Genomic DNA, 25,551 nt, shown 5'->3' on the forward strand with positions numbered 1-25,551 from the left:
CGTTCGTTTCCTTCATTGTTGTTTTATGAAAAAAAATAAAAAAGTTTTTCGGAAGAATAAATTTTAATAGTTATGTGTGTTATGAAGTAAATACACTTACGGATTACATTTCTCAAGAAGGTTTACATCATTTGTATCTTAATTCAATATGTCATTTCAAAAGAATTCACATCTCGACTTGACATACTTTCAAACACTTTTTTACGAACAGTCAGTATGTGCTGAGGGTTTAAAATGAAGAAGATTTGAACAGAATTTAAAATAATTCAGAATCTCAGCAAAGGACAATGAAAATTATCACCGAAGTAATAAAAACAGGACCGCATTTCGAAAAAATAAAATATAAATATGAATTCGACCGATTCTTATTCCCTTGTGACAAGTGTGCCATGCAAAGTGAAAACTGAATTCCTTAGAATGGGTTATGTAGTTTCTCATGGTCATAACTAAATTTCTGTAAGGGATGTGAAAAATATAGATTTCGAAGCTTGAATGAAAAATCAGGATATTCTGAGTACTGCCCTGAAAATATTAATATTCCATAAACCGTTTGGAAGAGCTTTCTGAACTGAACAAACCCATCTTGTTTGATCGAAATTGGACCTTGCATTCCAGAGTTATGGCTATCGCAAATTTAGGCCAATGTTCATGAATCACCCCGTATCTTCGAAACTAATAGCCTTAGGATACAAAACATGCAAGTTTCCTGAAAGGCCTGGATGACCTGCATTCACCATTGAGCTATGACCAACGACTCATGAAACACCCTGTATATCTCGTTGAACGTAAAAATGAATTTCGAAACTATTTTCATAAAATGTTACTATGTCTGAACGTGATAGTTTCTGAACAATTTTCGATTTTTAATTCAAAACAAATAAACTATTTTCGCATTATCTTGTAAATGGTCCTTCTAAGGTACAAAAAGTGATCTGAAGAGAATTATCATAATTTGAGCTTGCCATTTAATTTTTGAGTTCAAATACAGAGTGTTACATTAAAAAAAGTGCAACTTTGGTCTATATCTTTGTTCTCGAAGACCCTGTATATATCCCTGTATATGGCAATAATTTTAAATTGTGCTTTTGAACACCCTATACACACCACAAAAAAAGATTTTCAAAATATCTTTATTTACTCCCTCAAAATGAGCGCCGCGTCTGGGTTGGGCCACCCGGTATAACTTTGAAGGTTTTTTGAATACGTTTTCCATATGAATAATTGTTGAAATATTGTCTTGTTTTACTCATCACCGCGAAAATTTAGGACTGTCCTAATAATGCAGGGTGGCCCTAAATTTTAATAATTTGGTAAATGCCCGTTTCAAACGTTTGTCATAATCTTCTTGAACAAAGTATATTCAAGTATCTACCTGTAGATATCGATTGAAAATTGAATCTGGGACGATTCTCCATTTTCTGAAACTTTTTAGGGTTTTCACTCAAAATCTCCGAAACAAAATTAGAAAAAAATCGAAATATCGGATTTGCTCTTATACATAATTATAATTTTGAAGTTCCTTTTTTCAGATCATTGTCAGGCAACAATTTTTCTGCATAATTAACTCCTGACAAATAAGTGCAAGAATTTACGGTTATTTCAATTTTTTTAATTGATTTTGTTCCAGAGAGTGGGAGTGAGAACCTTAAAAAGTTTCAGAAAATATCTACCTGTAGTTTTTAAATTCGTTCGTTTTAGACCGCATGTACTGGATTGTTAAAATCGTGTACTCAGAAGGAACATAGAAATGCTAAAATGAACATTTTGTCCCCTTATTGATTTTGAATATGATGTCACGTGACTGACAACAAGAGACTCATAGTAACCATAATATCAGAGCTGCACCACTTGCACTTTATTGAAAAAATGTATTCAAAATTATTCCGCTATTTATATGAAGCCAGAGTTCAGGAGAAGAGTTTGTTCGATTTATAAATCTGACATCTCTTGTTTTTTTTTTATAAACTGTCCCTCCAGAGGGACAAATAAATATACAATATACATATTGAAAACCGATGTCACTATAGAGGGACAAACAGAGTCATAGTTAGTTTGAAACCCCAAAACTACAATTCTCTTCTACTCTCGATTTTTGCAATATTCCCTACCTTCACCATCGTGGGACACCCTGTATATTTGTTTACTGTTTACGTCTGAACGTAACTAAAACACATGACTCTAATTTCATAGATATCAATAAGGTGCGGAAAGAAATTGAAAAATGAAGGAATTTTTTCGAAAACTATGAATGATACTTCATTTCTGAATGATAAAAATTGCACAGAATTTATATTTCGAAAAGCATCCCGAAAGGAATCACACCAGCAGAAAATTGTTCATTGGGTTGAAAAATAATTTACGAAATATCGGTTCTTCCGGTAGAACAGCGCTATATTCATTATCATTTTTAAATGATATTAATGATAATGAAATGAACTAAACCAATTCTACACTTAGACGATTATTGGAGTTATCTATGCTTCGAATTCGATACTTTGATTTTTTGCATCAAATTCTATACACATCGAATAGAATCATCCTTTAAAATTCGGAAACTACAGTAGAATCTAGACAGTGTGAACTTTTCGAAAGCGTCAAAGTGTCAATTTGTTCTGATATTACTCATTTCTATTGAAAAGAACTCGGAAACGTACCATTTGTGGCTCTTCTAGTAAAGGTGAATACTAGACTAGTTTTCGAGAGCCCATCATTGGTCAACGAATTTGGGACAGCCTGTACTTTTGTCGGCTGCATGAAAACATTCCATGCCATCTGGAAAAGATTTGAACACGTGTTTCAATCGACCATGCGATCGATACACACTACGCAGCTGTAAAATTCTCAACGTTGCCGCTGCTATCCAGAAATCATGTTTTATCGGACAGCAACCTTGGCATTAACTTATTACTGCAGTAAATATAATCTCAATCGCATATTGAGATCATTTACAAATTTGAAACTCAGCTTTGTAGTTCAAAATCTGAAAGAAGAAACAATGGTGATTTAGTCATTTAAAAACAAATCTACTCGCGAGATTGAACCGTTTTATTTTGATAAGATTATTGATGCGTTGTCTGTATAAGACATAAGAATATTTTTTTAAATGTCTCTGGAACAAAATCGATAGCACATTTCACAAAAAACAAGTTTTAGAATATCAAAAAAAATGCTAGGCCAAGTTCACAAACAGGGTGTTCCTAAATTGACGTACAAACGAAAAGTGGAGATTCCTTATGTGAGTTTAAGAAAAAAAATGTCCCACAAACATGGGGTCGCAAACTTTTCGTTTTCGAGATACGGAGTGTTGAAGTTTAAATTTTTTTCAAGTTTTTTTCTCATAGTATCTACACTTCACAAGATATTCAACTGAAATTTGGCATAGATATTACATTTTAGAGTTCTCACCACGTGACATGGCAATTTCGATAGAAGATCTACAGGGTGATATTTTTTCTGGAACACTGCCACCTGTTCTTCTGCAGAACTTTTTTTTGGTGAGCAACTGTTTATTTGAAAAAATGTAAAAAGAAGCTTTGTTCTTATACTAAACTTTTCGGTCTCTTGTAGTTTTGTCGTATCTACCAACGATTTCGAGAAAAAAAATTTTGAACGATTCTCTCGAAATCCTCGTGAAAATCCAAATTATGATGGGAAGGCCATTTTGTAAGCTGTGGTGAATGAATTCAGTGTCAGTTTTTATGGAAATTTTCCTGATCTGTAGCGATGATTCATAAAGATTCCATAAACTCGTATAATCAACACAAACTTCAACACTCTGTATCTCGAAAACGAAACGTTTGCGACCCCATGTTTATGGGACTTTTTTTCTTAAACTCACTCCCCCTTTCGTTTGTACGTTCAATTTAGGAACACCCTGTATATCCATGACGGCTCATTTCATCATATTGTTTGAAGCAACACGCAACGCTTTTTTCAATCGAGAATGTGCTTGACCTGTAAGGTACGTTCGGAAGTTCTGGAAAAAAAGTGGTGGTTATCAAGATGCAACATATATCGATCAAATTCTATCAGTCATTATTCGAAGTTTCATGAAAAAATCACCTTAGAAGGCTGTTAGGAAACTGAGGTTACAATGCACGGCTGAAATAACAATTCGTTGTAATTTCATTTATAAATTCATAGATAGCAAAAAAATAAATACCCAAGTAAAACTGAGCGTATGTATTGTTTCCACATACAACTTTATATCGAAATGTGTTTAAAAAATTGGCCACCACAAAACTTCAAAAAAATTATATTATTATGGTTCTATTTCCGCTTGAACCATCAACATATTTATATTCTCCTAGTTCCTGGATCCCAACCTTGTTAAAAACGAGTCAGTATTTGGGACCAATTTATTATTATCATAGACATACTTCCATTAGTTTTTCAATAAAATTGGGATCCAGTATTTCGGAGAATAAAGAATAGTTGATGTTTTTATGAAAAAACTCTGAAAGGAACATTTGGAGAAGACAATCTGATTGTTTTTCAATTTCCTGCTATCTCATCAATGAACATTTAGATCTCATTCAAGTCAAAAAGTTACATGCGAAAATCGAAATACCTTTGTAGTGCTTGTTTTTTCTAGTCTACTCATTTTTTCCTGATCTTTTCAATTGCGTTAATAAAATTTTGAAATGTTGATAGATATGGTTTTGTTTCGACTCGAAACGTACTCATTAATTTCTTTACAGTCGAACCGGGTATAGGACGTTATTATTTTGTAGACTCAACAATATTAGGAAAATATCTATTGTGGTCCATAAGTTATGATTAATTAAATGAATGGGGAAAATCAATAAATATGAAAGGACGATGGACCTATAAAATCAGGTTATTTAGAAAAACCAAGGTCCACGGTGCTATTTAGTCTGTTCCAATGTGCATTCCTCAATGAATCGTCCTGTATATTCTGCATTTCTGAATCAATTCAATGATAATTTCCTGTAAAATTTGATATCACTAAATCTGTAGAGTTCATACGAAATCAGCATCTACGTCTTCCGATGCGGTAGGGTTCTCATCTGTGTGACCATAAACTCTGTGATCCGGGGTTACTTGGGGATATCTCCAGTTCCAGATTTCCCGTTAACAGTGTTTACGCAGAGTTTGTTCATACATACTCGTTGATTAATGTTTGTTTAGAGCAAGAAGTATGTCGATCGAACAGTAAAAGTTAAAAGGATTTCATCATGATACAAAATACTGTTATATTTTTTTTTTGATTTTGACATATAAAGTGACATCTTTTTAAAACTTGAGCAGCGATCGAAGCGAATGCTTTTGCCAGTTGGTATGACTAAGTTTTTGGCATTTTTCACGGAAATTCCGAGGTTTCTAAGAAATAATGATGAGACGACTGAATATCTGGCTTTCAGATTTACGTATAACGACATTAATTATATAACTTTTTAAATAATGGACGGACCGACCTCCTTTTTATGGCACGGGTAAACCAGTATCCAATATCTGAACATTTCAATTCCATTTATTTTCACAAAACAAATGAAAAATATGATATCTGATATCTCGGTTATATAGTTTGCCTTTCTGAATGACTTCAATCATAATTTTCTGTACAATGGAATCCATGTGCTTCATTTCGAATTCAGAAGTTGTATCTAGAAACCCCTGAACCTGTTCGTCGCATTCATGATTGTTAACATCTGTCAATGCAAAAAATTCGATATCTCGGAAGATGAACATAACATTAATTTCAAATTCGACAGTGATTCAAGAAATCCAAGCAGAAAGAACTTCTCTTTACGGTATCAACTTTGGGGCCGCGCGTTGACACCTGTCTTATGTAAAAAATTTGATAGCTCAAAAAATCTGAGATTCATTTCAAATACGGGAGTGACATCACGAAACACCGATAGAAACAACTGCCTTCCTTCAGTATAAAAATGGAGGGCCGATAATTGATACCTGTCAATGTTTAAAATTCGATATTTCAAAAAATGAACATGATATTCATTTCAAATTCAAAGTTATATCAAGAAACAGCAGAGAAAAATTCGGTTCACTGCATTCACTTAGAAGTCGAGGTTATCTCTTGTAAAAGTTACAATATGGAAATCACAAAAGCTGATATGGGATTATCATAATGAAATTTTGAATGTGGCTTGGATAAGCCCAATGGCCCAGATTTCCAGAAGACACAAAAAACTCAGAGGACATCAGGAATCCAATAGAAGATAATACTTTATCGCTCTTCAAGAATCTTGGAACAGCGATAACAAGGTTAGAGAAAATCGCGATCCACTGAAAAACAATACAGCAGAGACCTTCAAGAAACTTTTCAGATCTACATAAAATCCAGGGAAAATCTAAGAACCTCAATAGTGCAGCGCCGTGAATAAATTTTTCAGAGTCTGGGATGCCCCCCCAAAAAAAATGGAAAAAACAACAATTATTATTATCATTACATCCATAATATTATATACCGGTAGGTATATACAGAAAAAACTTTACACAAAATTGAAAACAACGACCATTTTTAGGTACCATTACATCCATGATAGTATATACCGGTATATACAGAATGAACTTTAATCTCCTCCTTTGTGGAAATTCCACTATATCACCAACTATGTAACTGCTTATTTTAAGCACCGTGAAACGTAAAGCTGTGCGATTTTACAGCCAATACGGTGAAATCTGTGAATTGAATCGCACGGCGAATAACCAATAATATTGGCTCATAGTAGTTACCACGAAAACGAATAGCATCCATAATATTTTGACGTTTCGTAATCTCAAATGGTTACCAGTTTTTGGATTTGACAAGATCATTTGAAGATAAATCCCTTACAACAAAATTGTTGTCAAAAATGTCCAGTAGCAGCGAAGATGAATTGTGCACACCACCCGATGTAGTGGAGAAGGCGAAAAATGCTTCAATTAATTTATTACCCGCAAAATCCCGTGAAAGATAGGAAACAGTTTATCAAAAACTCATGGATTGGAAGCAGAATCACAAAATCAATTCATATTCGGAAAATGGTATGGTAGCATATTTTGATTTCTTCAAAACAATGAAGCTATCGTCAGTTTGGTCAATTTATTCAATGCTAAGGTCAACAATCATCATAAACCATGATAACATTAATATTGCGACTTATCCTAAATTGTTGGCTTTACTAAAAAGAAGATCAGATGTCTTTCTCTAAAACGCTCCAGATAGCAGATATTTGCTTACGAAGGTAGATATACACGAATTATATAAATAAACAGGCAAATATTGATACTTTTTGATTCCAGATAGTTTTAATTATCGGTATTAGTGTTGCTTATAGAAAGCAGGTGTTACGGAACTTGAAGCCTTGAGACGTACCTACAGGGTACGGAAAAATGTCTGATAATTCATATTGAAGATTCAAAAACCAAAACCCAAAGTTCATTTGCCGTTTACGAGTCCTTTCATCCGGTTTGTAAAAACTACATCGATCTACGTCCGGCAGAACAGCATGTTCAGACTCTGCCATGTAACATGCCAAAACAAGTGGCAGAATATCTGTGCTTAGAGAATCCCAAGCAATACAAAGGCCATTGCTTCAGTTAGGCGTTCTTCTGCCACAAGTCTAGTAGATGCTGGTAGCGATATGATAGCATTGAAGAGACAGCGGTTGGCGGTCATCAGCAGTGTCCTAGAGTTATTCAGACAATTCTATGAAAAACATGACTGCCACCTCATCAAAAATTACAAGTGAAAACAATGATATTATTTTTGTAAAAACAGAAAATCAGACAACCAACCCGCCCTCTCTTATTATTTATAATTGCACAGTATCAATTAATAATAATTATTACAATTAAAATGTGAACTAAACTATAGGTACTTATTATAGTTGTATGATGTTTTGTAGTTATTCAATTGATTGATTAAAGATATATTCAATTAATGGAATTCTAAGTTTCATGAGAATGAATGCGTTCGTAGAAAGAGTATAGTATAGTACACAACTCGAGTTGTATGGCAACTAATATGCTCCTTACAACACTTGTTATGTAATATACCTACTATTTAACTTTTTGGTCGGCAACACAATTGAAAGCAAGAACCTTCAGAAAAAAATTTCAAAACAAAAAACTACTTAAACAATAATTCGGTGCCCTTGAAATAACTCCCTGGATATTAAAACAACCCCATGCAGAGGAATTTCAGGACAAATCTACTAGGGAATAATATACCCAACAGCCTCCGTGATTAGAATTGATCATCAGACTTTTTACTGAATTTCAAAAGATGATTTCGATGGATAATAATCCATTTTACTATAATACTCGCCTAAAAATTGGTATACTGAAATATGTTAAACACACTTTTTGAACTTTCAGTTGCAATATTTCATTTAGTTAGACATTCATTGATATTATATACTTCAAATACAGGAATATTACAAGTTTCAGCGATTTTCGTCTGTTCCTCGAAATAACCATTATATCCATAAAAGTATATACCGGTATATACCGTATAAACTTTTCAGTTCCCCAAAGTGCACGCAAGGTGTATATATATATATATATATATATATATATATATATATATATATATATATATATATATATATATATATATATATATATATATATATATATATATATATAGTTTATGTACTATCAGAGTCTATACTATAAATAATACGAGTAATTTTAAGGGTTTAACGACTCTTTTGTGGAATGGAAATACTCTTTTTTCTCAACCAAGCTTTCGCAATTATTTTATTGCTTCTTCAGGGTTTCTACAATATAAAATATAAAGATCAATTTAATATAAAAACATTTCTCTTTTACAATTACCGAAAGTGAGGTTAAACGTTTCACTGACTTCAACAACGCATAACATACTTCGACTACAAGTAGTACAGACAGAACTTATTTTTCGTTTTTTCGTCATGTATATCTAGTTTTTATTTAGTCAATTTCAATTTATTTGTCCAAATTTCTTTTATAACTCTCACTCTATTACGTCGCATTTAACATTTGTCAATTTCAATGTCACGATCACAGAATACACAAACACAATTTCTTGTCAAACAGTTCTTCTTCATCATCCAACGTCTGCTTCCCGGCTCCTGTTCAGTCTCATTTCCAGTAAATAGCTGTACATATTGCTCAAATTATTAGTGTCACTTTTTTTATTCATTGTATTTCCATTTTTTCTTATTTTTATCATCTCATGTATTAGTCGTTTTTGATAATTATTTTCCGTTTTCAAAATTTTTACATTTTCGATATCTGCTTTGTGATTTAGATTTTGGGCATGTATTGCCAGAGCACATCTATCTTTTCCAGTTCTTATGTCTGACTTATGTAAAGATAATCTACTTTTCATCCACTGCCAAGGGACCCAACACAAACTATACAAACTCAGTGTAACAAGTTCATAACTAGGCTCGTGGAGAAAAATTATATTACAGAGCAGCAGGCGAAATCAATGAAAACTTACAATTCGGTGGCTCCACGAATTTATGGAAATCCCAAAGTGCACAAGCCAGGTAATCCAATAAGACCTATAATTTCGAGTATTAATAGTCCAATGACATCTCTTTCACGGTTTATGGCATCTATTTTAAAGGCAGCCTACAATACAGATAATGATTTTTACATAAAAGATAGTTTCCAGTTTTCAGATCAGATTAATAATTACATATTACCGGATAATTACAAAATAGTGTCTTTTGATGTGGTTAATCTGTTTGGATCTTTAGAAAAAAATTTGATTGTTGGTGTTCTGAAGAATAAATGGGATGATATAAAGCAGCACACATCGATGGATGAAGATACTTTCTTTGAGATAATGTCCTTTCTCCTGGACAAAAACTATTGTACGTTCAGAGGGAAATTCTATTCTCAGATAGTCGGTTGTGCGATGGGATCGGAACTAAGTCCTATAATAGCACAATATGTGATGGACGATTTAGTGATTCAATCGTTATTGAAATTAAGATTCATTATTCCAATATTAAAAAAATTTGTGGATGATATTTTAATGGTACTGCCGGGCGACAAAGTTGATGAAACACTAAAATGTTTCAACGAATATCATACAAAATTGAAATTTACAGTTGAAGAAGAGGACATAGAGTGTGGCGTACCCTTCCTGGACACAAAGGTACACAGAGATGGAAATTTGATAAAACTGGATTGGTACAGAAAAAACACATGTGCAAATAAATTAATAAACTATTTTTCAGACCATAACATAAACATAAAAATAAATTTCATAAAACAAATGAAAAATAGAGTAAGTAAAATCTGTCATAGCACATTCGAAAAAAAAGGATTGAGGCAGTTATATGAAATATTGGTACAAAACTCGTATCCACCTGGCATGATAAAAAAACTTTTATATGCATCAAATACGACAATAAACGTAAATGAACAACAAGAGCAAAAAGCAGATATAAAATTTGCATCCTTACCAAACATAAAGGATTTAACAAAGAAAGTTAACAATATTTTCAAAGATGAAAATGTCCAAATAGCAGCTTATAATCGAAAAACAGTTGGACGATTGTATAGTAGACTAAAGGATCCGATTCCAATGATGGTGAAGAGCAATGTGATATATCAGATAGGTTGCCTGGATTGTGACAAGGTGTATATCGGCCAGACTTCGCAGTGGATGAAAAGTAGATTATCTTTACATAAGTCAGACATAAGAACTGGAAAAGATAGATGTGCTCTGGCAATACATGCCCAAAATCTAAATCACAAAGCAGATATCGAAAATGTAAAAATTTTGAAAACGGAAAATAATTATCAAAAACGACTAATACATGAGATGATAAAAATAAGAAAAAATGGAAATACAATGAATAAAAAAAGTGACACTAATAATTTGAGCAATATGTACAGCTATTTACTGGAAATGAGACTGAACAGGAGCCGGGAAGCAGACGTTGGATGATGAAGAAGAACTGTTTGACAAGAAATTGTGTTTGTGTATTCTGTGATCGTGACATTGAAATTGACAAATGTTAAATGCGACGTAATAGAGTGAGAGTTATAAAAGAAATTTGGACAAATAAATTGAAATTGACTAAATAAAAACTAGATATACATGACGAAAAAACGAAAAATAAGTTCTGTCTGTACTACTTGTAGTCGAAGTATGTTATGCGTTGTTGAAGTCAGTGAAACGTTTAACCTCACTTTCGGTAATTGTAAAAGAGAAATGTTTTTATATTAAATTGATCTTTATATTTTATATTGTAGAAACCCTGAAGAAGCAATAAAATAATTGCGAAAGCTTGGTTGAGAAAAAAGAGTATTTCCATTCCACAAAAGAGTCGTTAAACCCTTAAAATTACTCGTATTATATATATATATATATATATATATATATATATATATATATATATATATATATATATATATATATATATATATATATATATATATATATATATATATATATATATATATATATATATATATATATATATATATATATATATATGAACCCGTAGTGCGCTGCTACCTCCGTTAAGTTCATTGGGCGACCTGACCTCCGGGTGAAGCAGTTATATAATTGGAATAATTTTTGTTTATATATGTAGAGGGGAAGGTAAATAACAGGGGTACCTAAAGAGGGGAAAAGATTTTTATCGACAAATTTTTCTTCAAACGAATCAGACCTTACTACCTCCGCATATATTTCTTATTAGTAGTGCGCTCTCACCTCCCGCAACGTTGCCAGATTTTAGGAGGACAGAAAGTAAGACAGCTCGAATTCTACTCATATATAGAATACAGCTGCTCTTCTGATTCATTCACACATATTGAAACCTGTAAATAGTTCGAGAACGATACTAATATTAATAAACTTCATACGCTGATAATTGATTGATAAGGTTCGTGATCTCGGTGTGAATGAATTTGGACAGTTTTGAATAAATATGCTTATGTCTACGATACTTCGTCCGATAGGGGAGTTTAATACCATATAGGTCCCAAAATGAATGATGCATGAAAATGAAATTTTTCGTGACATATAAGATTAATTCAAAAGACAATTTTACCGCATTTGTTCTGGTATGAAATAGTAGTCTAATTTTTGGGCATCAGGAACTCCATATAAATGTTTTTCCCGAATGAATCGATAAAGATATACGTTTTACTTTCAGCTTCTATACTTCATTCACTTTCATTTTAGCACTGGATTGGCCATGAAAATTGGATACCTTTCACTCTGTATGATACGAAAATGTTGGGTTAAGACGCTTGTCAAAACATTCTTGAGTTTTAAATCAGTGCTACGTAGTCCGTTCTACGTGAGACTCTTAGTAATTACGTATTTCATGACAATGTTAAATTACTTCGGAAAATATCAAGTCGAAAATATGTAACGAACATAATTGACGTTTATACAAACTAATTGAAGACATACCAAATCTATTTATTTATATGGAAAATACAAGTGATCAGTAGCTTGAGGAGAGTTACTGTTGTTTATCTTCTTTGGCTGGAGGTTGAAGACGTTACATCAGTTGTAGAATTCAAAAAAATCAACCCGAAGATGAAATGCATTTGATGCAGTGTTAGCATTGAGTTTAATAATCAAAGGTGGTAGGGAATGGGTATCTCTTGAAGAAATGAACGGATAATTACAAGAATGTTGAATTCTTCAACAAAAATCATCTTGCGTGAATGGTAGTCAAAATAATTAGAAGAAGTTTGAAGCAAGAGGAGCTTCACCTCACAAAACAACTGGCTCGTATTCATGTCTGTTTATTTTCAATACATTGATATAATGATAATAATTATACAGGGTGTGGCGTAATGAATGGATAATATGGATCCTGCGGGTAGAGGACTCTATGGCGCTTCAGATAAATATATTTTACGTTTGGTAAAAGTGCCTTGGTTTTCGAGATATAATTATATAAATAATAATAATAACTGGATATTGATATTTTTCATCATAGCGCATCAAAAGAAACTCCTTGATTTAATGGCATTTCTTAATTGCTCGAGGAGTCTTTTGCGATTTTTCAGTACACAGGGTGTTTCACAAGTAAACGGACAAACCAAAACCGTGAATAGAGGGCATTGAGCTGAGTTCAAAAACACCTCATGTGTGTGTCTTGGGCATTCCGTTTCCGATATACAGAGGAGTTTATTCAAATTTCCCGAATTTTCGTTCAGCTATAACTCCAAATAATTTAGTTGTATTCGGCTAAAAACTCATTATCCGCTTAAGCTTGTAAGTTTCAATAAAACAGAACATTAAAAGTTGACGAACACAGCACCGGACTCATTGAGGCTATATTCAAACTTAAACTCATGCAAAACACTCTGTTTGTAGTTTTTTTCGTCATAATTTTCAATTTTTCAGGTATCTGCATTTATTTTCTCAAAATCAATGAAAGTTTGGTATGCTTTATCAGTGGATAATTTTTAATGAATAATTGTTTGGTGGTGAAATGCCTCTAGAAAAAACCAGCGCAGCATATTGACTTTTACTTCATAATAATTATTGGTATGAATATGATGGCCAATCAGAAGTGGAAATCTAAAAATGGAATTGGAAATGTTCAACTGAATTTTTTCGTTTTTGATATTTTAGCATATCTGGTTATTCAGATAAATCATTCACAGTGATAATAAGCTTTATTATTGATAATGAACAAAAATAGCAATAAAAAACTACGCTATCATGAAAATAATAATTATAACTTGATATCTTCCGAATGAATCGCTTTTTATGGACAACGTGGACCTGAAGTAATTTTCCGAATTGATTTTCACCTCATTTGGTCTTTTAGTGAAGGTAATGATTGGCACTTCGAATAAGTATGATAAATGCACTTTCGAGTTCTTCACTTATTCCGTTATATTCATTATTGGATTTATGGAAATCTATGGATTGGTCTGGTCTTATTACAATTTGTTATTGAAACATTGATCATATTCATGCACTAGCAAAAGTATTTATCAGTATTTCAGGTCATTTCATTAGAAGGGTAGGACCCCAACATTGGACTGCTAGATCTCCAGATCTGACACCCCGCGATTTCTTTCTTTGTTTTCATTCACACATCTAGTTGTCCAAAGAAAAATAGATTAATTCTGAAGATCAAGTTTTAATATTTAGTTTGAAGATAGCGTAGTTTTTCCATCCATATTTGTGCATTATCAATTTTGAAACATTTTATCATTGTGAATGACTATTTTGAAGACCGAATATGGTATAATTGTTGAACACATTCATTTCATTTCTTTGAAAAAAAAATCAATTAAGAATTTCTATTTTTCATGAAGTGCTCTATTCCTTGAAGGCGTCTGACCAAAACAATTACTTCTAAAACATGATCAACAGGTGGCGCAACCCAAAAATCAATTCATTTTGAGACAATAATAATGCAGATAACAAAAAAGTTTAAATTATGATTAAAAAACTACATACACGTTGTTTTTATGAGTTTGAAGTTAAGTGAAGCCTCACTGAGCCCGGTCCTGATTTTTTTCGAATTTAAATGCTCTGTTTCAATGAAATTAACAACTCAAAGCTAAATATAAATTTTCAGTCGACTTGATAGAGAATTTCAGGACTTATAGCCGAACGGAAATTCGAGAAATTTCAAAAAACACTGAAGAAACCTATATATAGGGTGCCCCAAAACTATTGAAACAAACGTCACACCTCGATAGAGTAGATCAAATACTATCGAATGACACCAACATTAGTTGAGCGAAAATGTACGGTTTCTGAGAAAACCTAACCTAAAGTTGCCGATTTTCGAACTATTTTTTCAATCACAAGGCAAATTTGTGATTGAGGATAGCGTTTTTCTTCCATATTATCACCCCTGTTTAATCTGAGTATTGAAAATCATGTAGAAAAAACAATTGTTTCAATTAACATCAACTTAGGTCGAGACTTAGGTTATGGTTATCGATTAACTACTTAAAATAATTTCAATTAGGGGAGATAAAACAATAATCTTAGTTCAATATAATTTAGAATCGATATCCTTCTTCACAAACTGGCCCTGTTATTAAGAAAAAGAGTTCGAAAATCGGGAACTTTAGGTGTTTTAATAAAATTCTGATTATTTTGGAAACGGTACGTTTTCGTTGAACTAATGTTGGTGTCATTCGATAATATTTGGTTTACTCTATCGTGGTGTGACGTTTGATTCACTAGTTTTGGGACACCCTGTATATGGGGTGATTTTGAACTCCGCGCAATGCCCTCAATTCACGGTTTTCATTTGTCTGTTTACTCGTGAAACACCCTGTATACTCCTTGTACTCTGAAAATTTTGAAACAAATGCCTCACCCTCATATGAAAATTCAAATTCTTCTTGTTGTGAGAAACGTTCATCCAGAGACTCTGGTTCATCCCCCCGACCCTGGTTACATTGCCCGTTGAAAATGAAATCGGCATCTGTTTACTGCAAAACACGTGTTAATGCTGATACGAAGGGTTCAAACTTCTCTACCTGATTCGAGCTTTTTAGGAACGAATTGCTCAAGATGAGTTCGAGTAACATTTCGTTTTGCGTGTTATATTGGATAAAATTGAATTTATGCCATGGACGATTCGAGAATTATTGATGTCCAGAATGCTCTAGAATGATGAAAATTTTCAGATTTCATTGAAACTCTTGCGAAAACTGTCTCGTATATTGTCAAGTTTAGATTTCAATTCATTCAGAACTTTGAAGTTCGACAAATAATGATGTAAATAATTCAATATTATATTTGCCTCAAGACTCGAAACTTTTCGAGAAACGATTTATTTAATTATTTGATGACGAATAAATCAATTATGTGTGTTGATATTATATTTTCATTCATTGAAGAATATTTAGAATAATGAAGTTCAACAAATGATACGAACAATATACTTATTCAATTAACCTCATGATCCGAAACATTTCAGAATTTATTTCGTGTTTAGATAATCCGCTGCATATCGTTGTTCACAATACGACTGTCAATTTAGGACCAATTATAGAGCGATTTAATTAATAGATCAATAGCTTTCGAAAATGTTGGTCAGTCTATGACTGACAACTCATTTTGTCAAATGACGGATTTCAGTATCAGACTGCTATATTAGTATGATGAGAGTTCAAAAAAATTTGTATGGACTACAGAATTCAGATGGTTGATATTCCGTGTCGCTAACAGTCAATCACATTTCCTTCAGCGTAGTTGTTGTTTTGAAGAAAAAGTAGTAGATTCTCGCAAAATCCGAAACTCTACATGTATAGCAGTTGTTCAGTTCGGGATTAAAGTTTGTCCTAGATTGATTTTGACATTTCAGTTCAGTTCTGTCAGATCAATCTTGGATCATCTTAAATCTCGGCCTAATCCTGAAGTGATCAACCGGGCCTTATAGTAATAGCAACGTAGCATTCATTAAGTCGGTATATTATTGGAATAATACTAATTTTTTATAGTGGAGAATAGTGGATTCTCCTCGGTAGTTATTCACGAAATTCATTTTATTATGTTTTTTTAAGGTGAATCGGCCCGAAATCTTGGATCCCCCCGACCTGCTAGTTTCGTATACTTCTATGACAATAGCATAAAAACTCAAATTTCAACATTTTCACAGAAATTTTTGAATTTAAGGGAGAGACACATTGAAAAAATCGATAGCAATTTACCGCCTAAACTACGAGCTTGCCGAAGTTGAAACTGGTAACAATCTACTCAGTGCTTCTGTAAAAAAAATTAAAACCTGTAAACTCGTCATCGCCTTCCAAAGGCTGTATTTTGGAAGGGCTGTCGATTTGGAAAAAAATTTATAGGAACTACCCCCGCTTATTTTCATTAAGGAATCATCTCCCTTAGTTCTTCGCATTTGTTCACAGATATCCTGTATATAGATATATTTTATCTATGTACCTACTTATTTTGGATAGTAGAAGTTTAGTTTCGAAGACCAAAACAAAAATGTCAATTGCACCTGATTTGTTGATTATAAGAATCATTTATTTTGAATAATAAAACAGCATGCGAAAATACTTAAATTAACTTTTGTCTTTCTCCTTTCATCATGCCTCCATCATAGTGTCCGCTGTTCATCATAGCTTTTGGGAATTTACCAACCAATCATTTGTATATCAATCATATGTATCCGAGTATGTATTTATATTATTAACTTCATTTTGTAGATTCATCATGTCTTGACAAAAACATGGTTGCAATTTCAAAATATGTTGACTCGAGGCCTTCTAAAGACTTCAATTTTGTTTAATTTTTCCCTTACATCCTTTATGATCTATCGAAAAATGAAATCTGTTTTGAATAATTATTCATAAAATCTCACTTGTTTCGATATAATTGGTAATTTTCTTTATGATACATCACTAAAAAATTCAAACCAGAGAGATTGTACAAGTTCTTTAAATTTTCGGGAAAATCCAATATTTAAACATAATCTATAATAAAATAGATGCTTCTGAGCAAAGGATTCCTCAAAATCATTGAGCAATCCGATTCAAAGAAAATATACAGAGCGTTCGATCTGGAATAACACATCAATGACCAACATTGGGTTCAGCCGACGTTCATTTCTTTTATATTGTAAAATTTATCGCATTTTTTCTCTCGATTCTGAAATAATTTGAATTAATCTGAAAATGTTCGGAATCGCTTATTCTCATTGAATATTCATCACTATCTATTACGGTAGTGTCGATCCTAGCAGGTATGCAGCGCTTGTCCGGCACGCGGTCGCCCAAATAAAAGGGATGGCCTCAGACAGCCACCTTCATTTGTCAGTCAGTGTCAATTATTGAGTATTACTTTCTAACTCCAATTATCCAAATTTTGAATGAGACGACGAAAAATATTAAATGAAACTGAATTTTTCAATCTTGTCAAATCGAATATTCCTTGTTCCCTTTCACCGAAAAAAAGAAAAACAAAAGAATGCTTGCTTCAGAAGAACGTGATGTAAAGATCGAACAAACCACCATCTGAGAGCAATTATCGTTATCGATAGGGACTCGAGATAGGAATGTCTAGGGTTTGTAAAAATTACCAGATTTTGAAATAGAATCGCGTGGTCGTAAAAACAAAAACGGCTAGGGTTCAATTATGATGCTTCCTACAGTTACTGCATGCGTGTACTTAAAAATGTAAATTGCATTTTCATTGTGTAGATTAGATAACATAAAAATCTGTAGAGAAGATGTCGGAGGGCAGGGACATCATCATCCAAATGGGAGATTATAGATTCTCATTTACAGGGTGTTTTTAAAGTTTGAGTGGAGCGGAAATTAAAACAACTCTATCTCCTGAACGGAATCGCCTATTCATCCGAAATTTGGAATGGAGATAGTTTCCATGAGGTTCCAGAAAACTGCAATCAATATCATTCTATTTGCAGGACAGTAAATTTGGACAGTCGTTGTCGTTAAAATTTCGCGAAATCACCCAATGAATTTCTTGATTTCTCGATATCTGCGTAAACTGTAAAATTTATTTATTCAATTTCTTGATAGTGACAATAAGTTTTTTCTCGTGTTGATATTTAACATTCTATTCTTCTCATACCGAAGTGAATTTTGAATCTTTACGAATTTAATCAATTAAATATACATTATTGAATGTTTATTCCAATTTTCATTTGATCCAATACAAAAAAAAAATCAAAGGTGCGGTGCGTTCTATAAAATAACATCAAATAAAATCATCTCTGCAACCAAAGATGTAGGAACAATTAATTCATTAAGATATAAAATTCACTTCATCATGGGATGAAAACGATCACTTTATATTTTATTTTTACCAATTAAATTACTTAAAAATAAATAATTGTTGAAGAACCATCCTCGAGTTACTCTTCAGAAAACTGATCTAAGTAGTCGATCAAATGAAAACTAAAATTAACATTCAATAGTGATTCAATTGATTAAATCCATAAAAATTCAAAATTCACTTCGTTATGAGATCAATAGGATGTTGAATATCGACACGATAGAAAAAATTATTGTCGCTATCAAGACGAAAAATCAGTTTCTGGAACCTCATAGAAGCTATCTTCATATCAAATTTCGGATGAATATCTCCGTTCAGGAGATAGAGTGGTTTCAATTTCCATTTAAATTTGAAAAACACCCTGTAAATCAGAATCTAGAACTCTTAGATACTACATGTGGGGGTTCTTCGTAATCCTCGAGGTGTTCTCTATCTCACATTAAAATGTTTTTCATCTTATCTGGGACACCGTATATATGTAAAAAAAAGTATATTTTTTGTCTTTGGAGCGGGCGGAGCGGCACATAAGGAATTCGGCACGCCTTAGGATCGGCCTGTACTTCTGAATATTCTTTTCCAAAAAGTATTCTCCTTTCTCTGAACAGCTCATTTTTTTATATGCAATGTAACATTTCTGATTATTCGTTATTCTAATAGGAAGTATTATCTATATAAATAATTTTCATAGAAAGAATCAATATTATTATGGTTTTATTTCAGGTAGGTAATGAATTATTTCGCCAAATTCAGAATTATAGAGATATATTGAATTGATGTGACTGATACTGGATGAAGATCCACAATTGAACTCAAAATAGATAATACGATTTTACAAAATTAGTTTTGAACCACGACACAATAACATCTTCAGGTGGGTGAAGGTAAGCTCAGTTTACCCAGTAGTGGAATTAATAGTATTCCAAATCTTGCTTATGACCATGAAGGTCTTTCGACTAGGTTCGGCCTTCCAAGTGAAGATTCTTCTGTTCTTCAGTTGTTTGAGGAACCCTCATGTTGGGGAATCATCTCCCATAGATATATCAGTGGTTATTCATTAGAAAATAGGAAAAAGAAATTCAAAAATTTCTCACACTTCATTGAAAATTCGTCAATATTTCCTATCAGTGGTTATCAAACCGGCCGAAACAAGGCAACATTTGGCCCGATAAAATCATGCAGAAACCAGAGACGGAATAGCTTGAAATATCTCCAATTGTACAAATTCGTGATTCGTGTTGGCGTAGATTCAGGGTTTTTAGCCCGATATGTATTTTAACAAGTGTTTGAAACAATGAATAATTTTTCTCCTGTTGTGTTATCTTGCAGGTAGTTGTACATTCTTAACAAAAAACTATCTGGTATCATCCATTTAAGCCGTTTCCCTACATAGAGCATTACGCTCTTGTGAGTGATACACTTTTTGTAGTGCTATCGATGTTGATATAAATGAATATCGAAAGTTCGAGCTGAAAGAAAGTTCTTCATAGTATATATAGATATATTTTACCTCTAGGTGTACCTAGAAAAGCTCCTTCCTGTTATTCTATGTTCTAAGAACATTACTGATTTATTCGTTATTCTAATGAGTGGTATTATCTATATAGATCATTTTCATAGAAAGAATCACTATTATGTACAAGATTCAAATCGATTTGTTTTCAAGTAAGTAATTAAATCGCCAAATTCAGAATTATGGTGTTAGCTTGAGATGAAAGAAGTTCAACGGATGCATAGATACACACGATGAAATGTATAGTCATAATCCCATTCGAAAGAGCTAAGATTGGTTTTCTTTCACGTGATTCTTTCCCCTACAAAAGAATGCGATAAAAATTGTTGAGATATGCCGCCTGGATTGCAATTATGGAGGAGATAGCGCGCTGCGCCTCTATTTACTTAATTCCTCCGTATACTGATATTCCGCCTGTCTACATCTGCTTGTACGGTACAACGTTGCCATTTTCGGAGGTGCTAACCAGCAAAGAGTCCCGCAGAGCAATTCTTCTATATACAGCTCGGCACACTAGCGCCAGTGATATACACTCGAACTAAAAGATTGTTCAGTACATAAACGGGGTGCGTTGTGACCTCAAAACGATTTTTTGATATGTTGATCCCTGAAGCCTCCTGAACCTAACAAGCTAAAAAACAAGGCAAAACGATGTCACCTCCGAAATCGGAGGTGACATCGATATATATGAGGTGAGAGCGTTAAACGAGTTACTATTTTGGAGGTGGTATTAACACTTTATAACTATATATATATATATATATATATATATATATATATATATATATATATATATATATATATATATATATATATATATATATAGTGAATTCGAAGTATTGCCGTATATTATATGTTAGAATACTATGGGTACTCGGCAATGGGCTGGTTGTAAACAGAGACAACTATTTGTCGTTCGATTGTCTATATTTCGAGCCTATTGTTGGGCTCTTCATCAGGACACTAAAATATACATACAATCAGATGCTTTATAACAAGAAAAGAATGAACCCATGCAACAAGGTGTCTCACTCACCGAGCAACTCAGTTGACATTCGAAAAAATCTGCAAGAGCAAGGTATTCAAACAGATCATTGATCTTAGAGGACCCATGAACAACAGAAATTATCATCACATATTAAAAAACACACAATTTACAATATGAAAATCAGCATGTCTGACAGTTGAACCTCTAGGTTATGAAGCACAGAAAAGTAGCGACATCAACAAACCATCGAGTTGGTTAATAATTAATTCAACTGTGCTGGCCAATTAAATTATAACATTTCAGCCGAAAATGCACAACATATACAAATTACCATACATAAAAAGGTGTTAACTATATTCTCACCTATTTTTATCTAAATACAAAAGGTAGCTATATATATTACTAATTCCACTAATGTCCGTCCTTTTGTTAATGCTATTGTCAGTGTTCACTATTCGGCACATTTCCAGAAACAACCGTTTATTTTTGTCAGAACATGAATTCAGTACTTTACAGTTTTCAAAATCGAAGGGGTGATCGAGGCTGCTAGCGTGTGAAGCCAAGGCACATCTCTCAGGATGCTTGCGAATATCGCTTTTATGCAAATTAATGCGGAGTTGTAAAGCCTGTGACGTCTGTCCCACATAAACACCATGACAGCTTTTACATTGTACTGAGTAGACCACATATATATATATATATATATATATATATATATATATATATATATATATATATATATATATATATATATATATATATATATTTATCCAGCATACTATGTTGCGTCCATACATTGTCTTTGGGCCATACACTATTGCGTCCTGAATAATACTGCGTCCGTATACCGGACGCAGCATTGTTTTTCAAAGTTTTCTCTGGTATTTCGAGGGATTCAATGACAGGGGTGGTCGCAAATCAAGAAGGACGTCGAGAACTATCTTTGGAACAACTATAGATTTCATTCATCTATTGATAAAAGAGTTATTCTATGTTGAAAAACATATCTCCAGACGCAGTAAAGTGCTTCTCATGAAACCTAAAGTATATTTTTAGTTCACGCAAATTCCGCTTCGGGGGCGCTTCAAATGATGAAAACTGATATACAGTCAATATACATCTTTCACACGACGCATAATGTTGCGTCCTAAATCTGGCAACTGTGTATACAAGTAAACCAAGTTGTATTTGCACAACTGAAATGATTTAGCTTCCTAGGCTCCAAGGTCATCCCGAAAGTCTGTTAGGTGAAGAATTGGATTCTGTCTCTAGAGCAATAGCAGCTCCGATTGAAGTGCCCTTATGGTGTTCTTTTAACTGATATTGTCATTATTATTTTTTCGAATGAAAAAAAATTATAACTCGCCTGAATTTCATTCCACTTCAATTAGAAATCAAACGATAACACTTTCCAGAGAATTATCGGATTTATAAATTGACATGAAAGGTATCGCTTTATCCGCTTATGCTTATGTCATCTCATTTCACTTGTGAATTAAAAAATTTTTATTCCACTGGATGAATAAACGTCAACTTCCCTTGTTGCTAGAGGCAAGTGTATTTGCCTCTTCATTTCCTTTAGTTCCCGAGGGACCAGGAACCTAGCTATCATCATTATCATTGCTGTATCCCGTTACCGGGAATAAATCTACAAAAAGAAGAAGAAGAAAAAAAAAATTCGAACAGACTTATTATATTATTATTATTATAAGTAATTTCTTAGTGCTAGTTGCGACTGTGTGCCCTCCTGTGACTAAAGAGACCCAACCGTGACCTGCAGATCCTTCCACACTCAGGGCATGGATAGTCACCAACCAGATCTGGCCGCCGCTGTATCCTTCTCGATTCTCCATTATATCTGTTTACCAAAGACCTCCACTGTGACCTGTCTAACGCTAGTTGTTCCCAGTTATGGTTGGCATTAACTGATTTTAGGGATTGATGTAGTGTATCCTTAAACCGTTTATACTGGCCTCCTGGTTTCCGGGCTCCCTCAGTGAGTTCGCCGTATAGAGCTATCTTGGGGAGTCTTGTGTCTTGCATCCTCAGAATGTGGCCGCTCCATCTGAGTCGGGCCCTCGTTACTTGAGTCTCAACTGTTGTACAACTCGCGCGCTGCAAGACTTCTGCATTCGAAACTTTGTGGAACCATCTGATGTGAATTATCTGTCTTAGATGACGTTGCTGCGTCTGTTCAAGCTGTTTAATATGTCGCCTGTAGGGAGTCCAGCTTTCGCTTCCGTAAAGAAGCGTTGGGAGGACCACTGCTCTGTAAACAGCTGTCTTGGTCTTCAGATTGAGGTCGTGATTTTGAAACACTCTGTCCTTCAGCTTCCAGAATGCCCGTGATGCCGAATTGATACGGTTGTGTATTTCCGTGTCAAGGTTAGCCCTAGTATTTATGAAGCTTCCCAAGTATTTGAACTGCACGACCTGTTCTAGAGTTTCATTGTCCAGGATGATATCTGTTTGAAGGCTTTCTGGCGGACTCACCAGGATTTTGGTCTTATCAATATTGAGTCTAAGGCCTAAAGCTTCGTATATATGTTTATAGGTGTCCATCATTATCTGTAGATCCTCTGAGCTGCTAGCGATGAGTGAACAGTCGTCTGCATATTGAAGTTCCGTGATAAACTTGGTACGGGTTTTTGCTCTGAGGCGCTTCAGGTTAAACAGGCCTCCATCAAATCTGAATCTTATCCCAACACCTCTTACGGGCATGCTCATGTCAGCAATTATCGATACAGCTATCGCGAAAATATTGAACAGTAAAGGCGCTAATACGCAGCCTTGTTTTATTCCAGAGTTGGTTGAGAAATGGTCGGTTGTAGAGCCATTATGCTGTATTCTAGCGGTGTTGTTGGTATGAAGGCTTTTACACACTGCTAGGAATTTTTCGGGTACTCCTAGACGTGCCATGATTTTCCATAGCGCTCTCCGATTCACCGAGTCGAATGCCTTGCTTAAATCGATGAAGGCTGTATAAATCCTTGATTGTTGTTCACGGGCCTTTTCTTGTAGCTGTCGCAGTGTAAAAATTAGGTCCACCGTACCTCGATTTGGTCGAAAGCCGCACTGGGATTCAGGTAAAAGCCTCTCCAAGAGTGGAACCAGACGATTAGCCATAATCTTCGAGAGAATTTTACCGGCCACGCTAAGCAACGATATGCCTCTGTAATTGTTGCAATTCGACGTATCGCCTTTGTTCTTATAGAGGTTGATAACTAAAGCGTCTCTGAAGTCTTGTGGCACATCTTCCTGTTTCCAGATCTTGCGGAATAGTGTTAGGAGACTATTGAGAATGTCTTCATCTAAGGCTTTGAATATCTCCGCCGGAATGCCGTCTAGACCAGGTGACTTATCATTTTTCATATTTTTGATCGCACTTATGATTTCCGACATTGAGATTTCGTCATCAAGCGATGTCATCGGACTATACGCGGGGAGCAGGTCTAAAATGGATAAATCCGAGTCGTTATTTTGATTCAAGACCTGTGAGTAGTGCTCCTTCCATCTTTCGAGAATTTTTCTATCATCAGTTAGAATAGCTCCTTGAGCATCTCTTATAGGAAAGCTAGCTTTTCTGCTTGGACCGTAAACAGTTTTAATAGCTTCGAAAAAACGCCTGTAGTCATGGTTATCGGCGTAAGCTTGTATTTCCCTAGCTTTTTCTTTCCACCAGCTGTCCTTGATTTTTCTTATTTCTTGACGGACCTCGCGTTTTATGTTTATGAAATTTATTTGGGCTGCAACATCGCCAGGCTTGTTAATTGCGGTTTTCATCGCTTTTGTTTTGCGTCCAAAAGGGGTGCGATATGAGTTTCGCTGTCGGCAAACCAGTCTGGGGATTTTCGGGAGCGTTCTGTGCCCAGTATTTCTTTCGCTGTATTTGTAAGGGATGACTTGAAACGGAGCCAATGAGTCTCAATGTCGTCGTTATAATCCGGTGGTGTTAGGCTATCTTTGACGGCAGCTGTGAATCTTTCCTTTGTAGAAGGGTTTTGTAGTTTGGAGATTTGAAGGCGCTCTCTTAGATACTTTGGCTTGCGTTGGTATTTTGGGCGCATTGAGATTTTCATTCTCGAGATTACCAGTCTATGATCAGTCCAGCACTCCAGATCTGCTCTGGGTTTAGTGACCAACACCTCTTTCAGATCTTTCCTTCTCACGATCACATAGTCGAGGGTATGCCAATGCCCTGAGCGCGGGTGTCGCCAGGTCCCCCTTGAATTGGGTCTCGTAATAAAATAGGTGTTCGTTATGCACAGATTGTGTTCTGCACAAAGAGCCAGCAGACGTTCTCCATTCGAATTA

The 25,551-nt window shown here is 34.2% G+C and overlaps 1 protein-coding gene and 1 long non-coding RNA gene across 2 annotated transcripts in view; one reads left to right on the forward strand and one right to left on the reverse strand.

Annotated features, from left to right (window-relative positions):
• The window catches only part of LOC123311362, a 1,278,848-nt gene that overhangs the window by 1,089,527 nt on the left and 163,770 nt on the right, over positions 1 to 25,551 (forward strand). The gene's annotated exons all lie outside the window — the stretch shown is intronic.
• Positions 21,158 to 21,394, reverse strand: LOC123311382. The gene is made up of 2 exons (XR_006537481.1): positions 21,286 to 21,394; positions 21,158 to 21,212 (listed from the first exon to the last, which is right to left on the reverse strand). It is a non-coding gene; the product is annotated as an uncharacterized LOC123311382 (long non-coding RNA).

Source organism: Coccinella septempunctata, chromosome 4, assembly GCF_907165205.1.
Source record: "Coccinella septempunctata chromosome 4, icCocSept1.1, whole genome shotgun sequence".
Classification (NCBI taxonomy): Eukaryota; Metazoa; Arthropoda; class Insecta; order Coleoptera; family Coccinellidae; genus Coccinella; species Coccinella septempunctata.